Source organism: Juglans microcarpa x Juglans regia, chromosome 5S, assembly GCF_004785595.1.
Source record: "Juglans microcarpa x Juglans regia isolate MS1-56 chromosome 5S, Jm3101_v1.0, whole genome shotgun sequence".
Classification (NCBI taxonomy): Eukaryota; Viridiplantae; Streptophyta; class Magnoliopsida; order Fagales; family Juglandaceae; genus Juglans; species Juglans microcarpa x Juglans regia.
Window position 1 is genome coordinate 23,401,744 of NC_054603.1, and position 12,972 is coordinate 23,414,715.

The 12,972-nt window shown below is 40.4% G+C and overlaps 1 pseudogene; it reads left to right on the forward strand.

Annotated features, from left to right (window-relative positions):
* The window catches only part of LOC121266743, a 29,500-nt pseudogene extending 26,689 nt beyond the window's left edge, over positions 1-2,811 (forward strand).
* The last annotated feature ends 10,161 nt before the right edge of the window (positions 2,812-12,972 follow it).

A 12,972-nucleotide genomic window follows, 5' to 3' on the forward strand; every position in this document is an offset into this window, starting at 1 on the left:
GTTTAGTTTACCCACCCGTGGGTAGCCCAAGTGGTAAGGGCGAACTTGTGTGCTTGAGCCCCATGTCACAGGTTCGATTCCTCCTGGGATCAAACTGCGATTTAAGTGGGAGGCCATGGCGGTGAGTTGCTGTACTGGTCTCTCCGGGGGTTTAGGTTCCATGGGTGAGTCCTATGAGCTCTGCCGTGGGGTGGTTCCCCCGACATAAAAAAAAAAAAAAAAAAAAAAAAAAAAAAAAAAAGCCCGAGTCTAGTCAAATGGCTCATTAGCTGTGTTTGATCATTTTTCTTGCCATAGTGTCATTGAGAGTCCAACATGATGGGAAAAGCAGTTATATAGTCTTCTTAGGGAAGTGCCAGCCAGACAGCTCCATTGGAAGAGGAAGAGAAGTTCATTTACACTCATTGAAAAGGAAGGTTTTAGGAGTTCACGGCTATTAATGCACATGTAGGAATGCCGTTAATGTATCAAAGTGTCAATACATGAAAGCCTTTAGTGGTCAGTTGGAAAATGATCATAACAATAGCGCTAAAGGTCTTTAGTTTTTTTATTAGTACAAAAGGTCTCTAGTTAATTCATGTTTTGGCATCAAAAGTCATATTGTAGAGGTTGAGGCCTTGCTTCCTTTCATGGGTTTTTTTGGCGATGAACTCTGCACTGTAATAGATTGAGAGCTTTTGTCTTTGTCTAGGAGTTGTCATCCTTTTTTTACACTTCTCAATCTTCTTTCAAGTTGTCATAGAGGCTTTCAATAAAATGTTTTCAGCTACTATTGATGAAGGTGTGCTTATCATTTCCTCCCTTTTGTTTGCTAATGATACCTGTATATTTAGGAGTGAACCCGGACAACCTCCGCTCTTTGAGGGCTCCTTTTTAATACTTTCAAGCTCTTTTCGGGTTGAAAGTGAATTTGGTTAAGTTAGAGTTGGTTGCTGTGGGTAATGTTTCTAATCTGGATAGTCTAGTTAGCATATTGGAGTGCAAGGTATTCTCTTTGCCTATGAAATATCTTAACCTTCCTTTGAGATGGAGTGATTGAGAAGATTGAGCACTGATTGGCTAGTTGGATGAGGATGTAACTGTAGGATCAATTTGAGTAAGAGCATCATTTCTGATATTTTTTGTCCTATTCCCGCTTCCCAATAGCATGGCCAACCAAATTGCAGAGCAACGGGAGACTTTTATGGAGTGGGTTTGTTGAATAGTTCAAATTTCACCTAGTAAATTGAGCCGAGGTGTGCTCTTCAAATGTTGAGGGTTGATCAGGAGTTTTCAACTTGCTTTTGTTCAATCAGGCTCTACTAGAGAAGTAGCTTTGGTGTCACCAATGTGAGAGGGAGACTTTTTGGAAAGTTCTAGTGGATTCTAAATTTTGTTGTGCTTGGTGTGAATGGTTTTCTAATGTGGTACATGGCCCCCATGGGGTGGAAATATGGAGAAATATATATAAAAAAAATATTGGCGGATATTTTCTACTTATAACAGACTTGATGCGGGTGATGGCTTTGGGACTTGATTGTAGCATGACTTTTGGTGTGGTGATAGAGCCCCCAAGGAAGCTTTCCCAATGGTGTATAGCAATGCGCACAACAAACTTAATGGCTGATCTAGTTAGTTATCCAATGGCTCCCCTCAGTGGAATATTAGCTTTTCTAAAGTGGCTCAGGACTAGGAGAGTAATGCCTTCACGGAGTTCTTCAATCTCTTGACCTACTAGAGTATGCTTTGGAGGTATAGATAAGATTCTTTGGGCCTTTTTCAAGAAAGGGAAGTTAATGATTCGGTCTTTCTACACGTTCCTTATACTTTGGGATAGTAACTCCTTCCCTTGGAGGAGTATTTGGCAGACTAAGGCCCCCTTGAGTGTGGCTTTCTCTGTTTCAACAGCCTAAGGGAAGATCCTGACCATGGGTAACTTAAGGAACATTATATCAACAGGGTTTGATGCTTGGACAATGTGAACTTAATACAGATTGCAAGTCTTGGACACAAGAGCAGCTATTTTGCTTGAAAATATTCATTTTGTTTTAGTTGTAAAAAACATATTCATTTTGTTTTCATACTTTCTTTTATGCAAACACACGAACATGTAAACCAAAAATGACTAATTGCATTCTATTCCTTTTAACATATCTATTTATATTGAACATGCGACAGACAAATGAATCGAATGGAGGAATGCTAGGAGTGTGCATGTGTCTAGAGAGAGAGAGAGAGAGAGAGGGAGACACATTTGGATGGTATTTTGATTAAATCCCATGTCTATTTCAGATATTTTTGGATATGGCGGTTTTGGTGGATGCACAGGGGGACATGCTCAACAACATAGAATCACAGGTAATTGAACTGCGCTCTTGAAGGTTGACCTTCTGAATTTCTTCGAAGAGTTAGACATTGTTAGGGAATAATTGAATGAAATAACGTAGATTATCAATCCCTGAGTAGCCTTGTTTGGGTAGATAACCCCTTGAACAATGTGTCTTCACTCTCTTCTTTCCAGATTTCAAGTGCGGTAGATCATGTGAATCAAGGGAATACTGCCCTCCAAAAGGCCAAGTCGGTTCAGAAGAACTCCAGGAAATGGATGTGCATTGCAATTATCATCCTTCTTATCATTGTTGCAATCATTGTTGTAGCCGTGATCAAGCCTTGGAATAGCAACAAGGGAGCTTAGCTGCTCATCCGTCTCCTTACTGTATAAATGTACGAGGTAACCATTGATGCGTTTGGACTCCACCCGGCAATTTCTCTTCATTGTTTGTGTTCCATGCTTTAAACTCAGCGTATAATTGTCCGTCTATTTTGTGATTCAGTTTGTGTTTATAATTGGAAATGTAATATTATCGTACCCATTTTATAAAAAGTTTATTTTTATTGGTCAAGCTTCATCTTGATGGATGTCTAACTTGAGGTCATTATTATGTACAGAACCCCTTCGGAATGGTCGTCTGTTCCGGGGGCTTTAACAGCCACCAATAAAATACACCACGTCAGCAAATTCTATGCAGATATAGTAAGATGCTGCACATTTGATAAAATCAAGAATCTTGAATAAAATCAAGACTCCAAAATTCTACACAGAACCCCTTCTAGCACCGCCGCACAACGCTGTTGAAAGTTCCAACCCATTGAAAGTTCCGTCACCCACGAAGGGAAGAAACTTGAAAATAATTTTTGGGGAAGAAACTAATCGATTGATTATTGTTCACTTTAGGGCCGATAGGGTTGATCAATTAGGAAGAAGCTGATTATTCTTTACATGGGGGCACTGATTAGGAATAAACTTGAACAAGCCAGAAATCCAATCGAACAAGCCACGGGTTCAGAGTATTATCAACATTATGGATTAACACAATAGTTCAAACAAAGATGAACAAGCCCGAAACCCAATCGAAATTTACAAACTTGTTCACATGAACTGAAACTTAACTTGACATGAACTTGAACTTGAATTGAAACTTAACTTGATATGAACTTGAACTTGAACCGAAACTTAACTTTACATGAACTTGAACTAACTTATTTACTTAACATGAACTTGAACTTAAATTCTTTACTTAACATGAACTTGAAGTGACTTCTTTACTTAACATGAAGATTATAGTACGGGAGATTTTACTCCTTCACCATAGTACTCGGCAGCACATGGTCTTGACCACATTACCAGGCAGTGCGTATCACCCTTGACCGTAGTATAATTTAACTGATATATCTTTCTGTAGTACGGTAAATTATACACCTTCACCGTAGTACTCGGCAGCGCAAAAGCCTTGATCGCAATACCAAGCAGCGTGTATCATCCTTGACCGTAGTACAACTTCACTGTTAACATGAACTTAACTTGAATATAACATGACTTGAAACATGACATGAACGTGAAATACATGAACTTGAAATCTTGTTCAGTAAGCCTGATTAATAAAGTGACCATGTGGGTGCTACATGGGTCCCCTAGAGCGATGTGTCCTTGCCGATTACCGCATCACAACACATGTATCTACATCAGCTGTGAGTGTGTTGTATGTGCCACACTTACTGTGAATCCCATACCTCATGTGCCACACTCAATGTGGACCCCACGAGAACTGAAATGTGGCTCCATCGGCGTTAGTGCCTGGCACACTCCGGTGACTAGCTAGTTAGGCCTTGCCCACTATCCGTTGAAAATATTTCGTCAATTCAGGAAATTTCACACCTATTTAGACACTCCAGTGTAAACAAAGAAGTTTCACTAGGATATTATCTCATCCTAGCACTTAGGGTCGTGATTGACATGAAGAACTTGACATGACTGTTCTCGAAATACACAAACTGTATTCGAGACGAAACGTCATTGGAATACGAAATGACAGAAGTCCTGACCTAACATAACATGACTTGAACATAACTCGAAAGACATGACTTACTTGAGAAGAAACATTTCGTAACATGGCATAATATGTAACAAACAATATTTTGTAACATAGCATAACATGTAACAGGTAACATACTTAACATGACATACTTGCAACAGTGAATACTACATGACATGACATACATATAACAGATGGCATACATAACATGTCATACTTGCAATGTATAGCAATACGTGACAGAATATCTTGCATAACAAATGAGTAATTCATGACAGAATAAATTCTATGTAACAGATGACTATGTAATGACTTGGTATGGCACATATGATAACATACATATATAAACTATAGTTCCTTTACTCATCACATACACATTAAACTGATAGTAAGTTAAAAGCTAACTTACCTCCATCTCCGTATTTCTTATGAAAACTCAAGCGCAATCACGAGGAATTGAAAATAGTGATTCTAAACGTTAGAACTTAATCACTAATAATTATAAACATGGAAAATACTAACTTAGAGCAAAATTACCATTTTACCCTCTACATATGGGAAAATGACCATTTTACTCCAAACGATTTTGCATCATAACTCCAAAAATCACCAAAATTTACATACCTAATGTAAATTTTGTCCTAAACTCAAAATTTACTTTGGGTATTTCCCTTGATTCTTGTTGCAATTTTTTCAAATTTTAAAACTCATGATTAGACCAAAATTTTTCTTCTAATATACTCATAATATATTCCTAAGAATAATCATGTTTTGAATCATGAACAAAAGTCATCAAAATCACTAAAACCATACTTGAACTTTTCCGTTTTTCTTCCAAGTTCAAAAACAAATTTTTGTTTCTAGCTTATTTTGATCAACCTTTTGATCCAACCTCTTGATCCACGGCTCAAAAAGATGTGATCTTCAAACCAAAACATCACATGATTTAAAAAGGTATCCTAAAACAGATCTAAGCTTTAAACTCAAGATCACATGGTTAAAAATCAACCAAAACATGAAACACTTGGCCTATCCGAATATCTCCTTGCATAAAATTTCATATATTTGAAACTAACATCAAATATTTTCAAACCAACATCCTAACATGTAAATAAGAGGCCTAGGATCCTGAAACAAAAATATCAAATCCATTGGAATAAGATTAGACCATAAAAGATTTAAACTTTCTCAAAACAGAAACAGTTTTTCCTCTTCCAATTTCTAAGTTTCTAAATCTAAGAAGATCTTTCACAAAAACTTTTAATCATGCAAAAAATCCTCAACCAATAATCATATACACAAGTTAAAAATACTCCATAAAAATTTTGAACCAAGATCTGTCCATTAGCTTGGTCAAAAACTCCAAAATATGACACTCTCTAGTTTATCGCCCAAAATGACCTTTCTAGGTTTTAAACAACATTTGACCGACCAAAGATCTTCAAATGGAACAAATAAGGTATCCATGTAAACTAGAATAAAATAGGAACAACTTTCATGAAGGAAACTTTGTGAGAAAACACTTATAAAAACTTAGAATTAGACGTGCAAAAGAGCTCAGAAAAGCTGTTCGAGAGTGTCTTTTGTGTTCTTTTAAAGAAAAGTGTAAATAAGAGATATTTTTGTGGGAAGTGGGCTGGAGGGCTTCTTGCACAAATTATGGAAGATGATAAGGCTGAAATAAAACTTGAGTGTTGGTCCTTCTTACCCAATACAATATAAAAAAATTAGCCCAAGATATTTCCTCTAGTTGGAGTGTAGAATTGAAAGAGTGAGGTGACCTTTTAGCTTTTTACTTCAAGAACCTTCTAGGCCCTCTTTTGGAAAGATCTGGTCAGCCAAGTGGGGGTGCAAAACTTAGCCAAGAAGTAATGCTAATGTGGCCAAATTCGTGGGCTTTAATGGGCCTTAACCGAATGGGCCTCAATTTCAGATTTTAAGAAGGTTTGAGTTGCTATCAAGCCCAAATCCAATTTCTCTTGGCTCAATCAATTATCCAAGATTAACAAGGTTGGATAATGATGTTCTAACATAAATTTGAAGGATTAATAGCATGTGAAAGCAATTTAATCCAGTGATTAAACATAATGCTAGAAACCGATTCAGTTAGATTTTGGAGGTCAACTTTATGGTTGGGATAAAACCGTTTAGGATTTCAGTTTCCACCATGCTTTTGGGTTCTTAGTTGGATTCCACCCATATAGGATTTTACTAGGGTGTAAATCCACTTTGGTTTGGCACCATTTAATTGGTCAGATGGAACAGGGTTTTTGCTTAGGTGGCATGATCTCACACCTTTGTTCCTTCAAATCTATCAAACGTTCCTCATGGTGCCAAGTGTCTAATACTATTCTGTAACACCCCGCTCCTTTCTTCTGACATACGCTTCTTTCTGACGTACATTCCTTCTTTCTAACGTAAGCAAATTCTGGGACGAAATTGTGCAACAGTCTGCCCCTCCTTTCTAGCGACTGCGAGCCTCGTCATGCGTGCCGAACCACGATGGCGTGTCTCTTGAGATATTATGTGATTTTTAAGTACGCCCCTTGTTTTAAATGTACTGGAAATATTTATATGAGGTATTTTCAGTATTATTGAGTTAAGCTTGTTTTTAAATAAGACAATTATAATATTTTGAAGAGCTCCAAAATACTATAATTGTCGGAAATCATTTTAATATTAATTATTAAAATGATTTCAGTTATTTAAAATATTATGAGATTTAAATTATGTTGAAAGCTTTAATTAATTTAATGGTTTTATTCTCTTAAACATATTAAATAAGACTTCATCATTTATTAATGATGTAGAAATATTATTTTATAAGCTAAAGTTTAGTTTAAATAATATTCTATTTTAATTCCTCTAAGTGCTTTTAATTGGATTAATGTTTATGCATTTTAAATCAGTGTTTGAGGTCCGTCGATATATCGTTGCGTAGACCCCAAGACAAAGGGCTTGATTAAAACCTAGTGCCCTCTCTCTTTCTCCCTCACTTTTCCCCCAGCCCTCTCTCTCTCTCTCTCCTCCCTCTCCCTTACGTTGCACGCTGCTTCTCTCCCTTTCGCCGATGCTTCCATCTCATAGCCCGGCATCGCCGTGAGCTGACAGACCTCACCACTGCCACCACTAGCTCCACCTCCCTCCGGTGAGCTTTCCCATCCCAGCCTCTGTCTCCCACGCTCCCTCTCTCTCCCCACTGGCCTTGCAAAGCCCGAATGGGCTTGGTTCTCATTGCACCGCAGTGCGCCACCCAACGGCGCCACCACCTCCACGGCAGCTTCCCCTCCCACCGGCCATCATCCTCCACTGAAGCTGGCCCCCTCCATGTAGCCACCTTTCTCGTCGCACCCATGAAGAGACCCACACACGGCTTCGTCGTGCGCAGCCTCTAAAGCCACCGTACGCGGGTTCCACAGCCACTAGGCACCACCATGAGTCTCCCCTTCCCTCCCCCTTCCTCCTTCATGTGACCCACGGCCAGTAGCCCCTTCCTCCACCACGGCTTCTTCCCCCTCACACGCACGGGTTTCACACCCTCCACCATCGTACGCCGCCACCCACGGCGTGGGACCACCCTCTCCTGCATTCTCGAGCCACCACCGTCCCATCCCAACCACCCATGGCGCCGATCTGCCACCCATGCATGCACACTCTCTCTCACTCTCCCACGGCTTCTCCTCCACCGTGCGGCCAGATCCACCGCCATGAGCCACAGTGGTGCCACCTCGACGCCACCACGAGTTCCACCGTACCTCCCTTAGCCGAACCCTAGGTCCAAACCACCACTTTGTGTAGTGGGTAACCACTACACGTGATGGACAGCCACTGCACACGGCCAGATCCGCCGTGCTACGTCCTTACCGCCATCACAGGGCCATCATGAGCCTTTCCAAAACTACACTTAGCTATCCAAATGCCCAAACAACCACCGTACATGGGTTAGCCGCCACATACAACCCTTTCGACGTCATCAACCGTGACGTACGTGGGTTAACGTGTGGGTTATTCTGCTGATGGTATAACTCTCTATCCCTCGTTATTTATGTTAGATGTTAATTAGTTGATTAGGTTGTGGAGTGTGTTGTCAGTATTTGTGGAGTTTGTTGTGTTGTGATGTGCTATGTAAAGAAGTGTTGGGCGTAGTTGGGAAGTGTGCTGTGTAGTGTGGTTGTGGAGTATGTACTGTAATGATGGCGTGGCGTTGTGTGGAACGGGAAGAGTATATGCTGAGTGTACTCTGTGTGGCGTAGTGTGTATGAAGGGAGTACATGCGGAGTGTACTCCATGTAGTGGAGTGATGCACCATACGACCGGTATGCCGTAGTGGTGATGTGGCGTGACGTATGTAGAGGGAGTATACGCTGAGTGTACTCCAAGAAGTGCAGCGATACATCATGTGGTGTGTCGTAGAGATAAGGACGGTTATGTGATTGAGGGAGTATACGCTGAGTGTACTCCAAGAAGTGCAGCGATACATCGTGTGGCGTGTCACAAAGATAAGGACGGTTGTGTGATTGATGGGCGTAGAGCGTGATGAGTAGTGTTAGGAACTGTGGAACAATGTCCCGAAGTAGTTGTGATGTGGCCTGTAGTCTGAGGTGACAAGTATCACCGTAATTGACTTATGGCTGGCAGTATGGGTGTAGTAGTAGAACAAGTGTAAGAGTGCGCAGCGGAAGCGTGACTGGGGAATGTCACCAAGTGACGTGACTATTGACAGTCGTGCTTGTGATGGGTGAGGAGTTAGTGTAGAAATGGCTTAGTAGGAACATAACGAGATGTCATGATGAGACGGGAGTACGTGAGGAACCATACTTGTGATGAGTTAGGAATTGGCGTAGAAGTAGCGTAGCAGGATGTTAGGTGACATGACAAGGTCACGGTGTAGCTTGGGAGTAGTCTCGAGCTATATGACGTGACATAAGACGTAGTTGTGAATGAAGTCTTGTCGTGCTAAGTGTTGGAATGAACTGTAAGAAAGGACGGGTAGCATGAAGAGTCATGCTAGTCGGGTTAAGAGAAGGTTGGTATCGGAGTTTAGTGCTTGTTTACATAAGCAAATGATCAACGTGTCATATGTTGACCTTAGGTGATAAGGGGTAAGGTACATGTGTAATCTGGTGAGACATGTATACCGGACGGATTCACCATATGTAATGGGTAATTTGTCCTAAGCATTATTACACGGTGCTTAAGCCTCAGAGTTGGGTTAGAGCCGTATGACTTGTATGGATGGGAATGAGGATTTAGTATGGGCTAAGATGCATGGAGGTAGTGACAGGTGTACTGTCTAGGATTGGGATGCGTGACTTAGTCGGTCTGAGTCATACATTGAGATGAGTTCAAAAAGGAGAGTAAGACGAAAGTCTTAGTGTCTTAATCCTAAGGCGAATCATGGGTTCGCTTTAGTGGATGAGCACTCGAAGTAAAACGTCGAGTTTGGAAGAGATAGTGACCGTAAGTGGTCCCTGAAAGTTTTAACATAGTAAAGAGCACGTAAGAGCATGGGATAGAAGGAGAGTGTCCAAGTGAAGTGTAGCACTATTTATAGTTTAAGCTACTTATGCATTAGATAGAGAATGACGTTAAGGTTATGTGCATGCATGTAGGTTGCCATCTGACACGCGCATGAATGGACTGCATGGTATGAAAGTAGCATGGAGTCCCTGTAAGTATTATGTTCATGCCCTTCTAGAGTTTTCCAGAAATAATGAAATGAAAAGGAAACACTCTTTCTTTAAGACGCCTTACGAAAGAAAATGCTAAGCGTTCAAAAATATAAGTATGTACGGCCCTTCCTCGACAGCCCCTTTTTACGCACCCAAAGTTATTAATTGTACGCATATGAATGGATGACTATACGTTATATCTATTGTACGTATTTTTCAAGAAAATCAATGTTGAGGCGTGTGCCTCGAGCTTTACGCTAATGATGCAAATAAAGTGTTTTAAAATGGTCGCTATGAACTGGTGTTAAAATGTCCCTGTGAACCGATGGTTTTATGGATACTACGAACCGACACTTTTATGGATGCAATGAGGTGATGCTTATGGATGCCATGGAAGATGACGTTTAAGCCCATGCTCTTAAAAGATGGTTTTCCATGAACGAACTGTTAAATGGACTGGACTGAAAATGAAAGGACTGACATGAATCAAAGAAAGGACTAAATGAATGAATGCTTTAATGAATGAAAATGGTACCAATGAATGGGCAGATTGCAATGCCGGGTAAGTAGTACTGGTAGTGCACCCAGTGCTGCCCCCTGACTGAAAAGGGATTTCCAACCTGTGGCCACGGGCGGAGTTCGGGTCCTAAGGAAGACCGCTAACCCCAACACACGAGGCGTAATAGTGTGTACCGGCCTATGAAAGTGATAAGAAAGAATGTATGTATGAATGAATGAACACATGAATGCATGATGCACTTTAAGAAATGAAGGCACTGACGGAAGAAACGTTTTACAAACAGAAAGCCCATCTAATTTGGACATTCCACACTGTGATTTAGAAAACACTGCACTTGGTGCACTTATCGAGGTTACCACTCACTCCGAAAAAAGTGAATAATAAATTTAGTACTAAAAAATCATAAATATTCTTATTAACCTATAGTAAAAATCATTTATCAAAATTCAACTTCGACGTGCCCCTAAAAATAAAAACACAGTTTCGAACAAGCGTTTCGTTTGAAAATATGAAAATGAGTTATTGCGCCATAAAATCCTAAATAATCAACCGAGTCTAATGGCGCAGACCATAACGCATTCTGACACTTCTAACTACCTCAAATAATTAAAATCTCACCTTCGACAACATAGTGAGTGATAATACTGATTATATTGACAAACTAAAACCTATGCGATTGGTCGATTCGTAAAAACTTATGGGATTTTCACGAGGTTCCTAAAGTCAATAGAAATTCCATCACTGAATTTCTAGCATGCTATTACAAAAAATCTAGCCTTACCTACCTAACCCAGGCATCCTTAAAACATCCAACAATGACCAAATCGAATCTAGCAAAACCAACCAGAAACCAAATTTAGCCATACAGAAAATCAATCAACACCAAATGGAAGAGATGAGAGATAAAGGGTTGTGTTACTATTGTGATGCAAAATAGAGCCCTGGGCATAAGTGTCAAAACCCCAAACTTTATTTGCTAGAAGAGGCGCTATTAGAAAAGGAACTTGGTGAGGTGGTGGAAGAAGAAGTTTGTGACAAAGGAGAGGAGCTATCAACCCTAGAGTTGTGTACAAACCAAGGAAACCCACATATTTCCCTTCATGCTCTGACAGGATCAGACAACTAGAGATCTATGAGGATAAAAAGGAGAATTGGACACAGTGGGTCACCATCTTAATTGACACAGGGTCTACTCACAATTTTTTGTAGCCTGCCATAATGAAAAGAACCAAACTACCCTTGGATAACACAAAAAGGGTTAAGATGAGGATTGCTAGTGGGAAACTCATTCCTAGTGAAGAAAACTGTAGTGGGGCTAGGGTCCTAATTCAAGGGACTACCTTCATTGCGGAGGTGCAACTGCTTGTATTGGCTGGATGTGATATAATGTTGGGCATTAAGTGGCTCTAGAAGTTGGGATCAGTCTTGTGGAACTTTGAAAGGCTGGCAATGCATGTTTGCTATGGAAAAAAGAAATGAAAATGCAAGGCTTGGTTGCTGCCCAGATGATTGAGGAAGGCTCCCTAGATAAGTTCAACAAACTAGAGAAAAATGGGGTAATTCTACAATTATTGGAAAGCAAACTTGACACTAAACAACAAGCTAGAAGGGAAATCCCAGCAGCTATACAGATCCTTTTAGAGCAGTTTGAAGATGTATTTTCTAAATGTAAGGGGCTACCACCACCACGAACCCATGACCATGCCATTAACTTGATACCCAACACAAAAACCATAACTATAAGGCCCTATAGATGCCGTATTATGAAAAAGATGAAATTGAGAGGATAGTGCAAGAGCTGCTAGCTATTGGAGTTACATAACCTAGCTAAAGCCCAAATTCATCTTCGGTGTTGTTGGCTTGAAATTCTGATGGAACATGGTGGTTTTGTGTGGATTATAGTGGGCTGAATAGTGTGACCATCAAGGATAAATTTTCCATACCCGTGGTAGAGGAGTTGGTGGACGAGTTATAAGGGTTAGTTATTTTTTCTAAGTTGGATTTAAGATCCGGCTAACACCATATTCAGGTTACGCCCAATGATGTACCTAAAACCCGATGCAACCTCAAGCTAGCCCCATATTTTTTTGGTCCATTTTAGGCATTACAGAAGGTTGGAAAGGTTGCATACAAGCTGGATCTACCTTTTTCCTCATGGATCCACCCCACCTTCCACATGTCTCATCTTAAGCAAAAGATTAGGGCTAAAGTGATAGTGATTCTAGCCCCCGATCAATGACCAAGGGATCATGCAACTTGAGCCAGAGGAGCTATTGAGCCACTGTATGATGAAGGCTGAAAATCGAGCTATGGTGGAGTTATTCATACGTTGGCAGGGCCAAGGAGTGGATGACGCCACGTGGGTGGTCTATTCTAAGTTTAAATAAGATCTTACACACCTTGCAGGCAAGGTGTTTTGAAGGGAGAG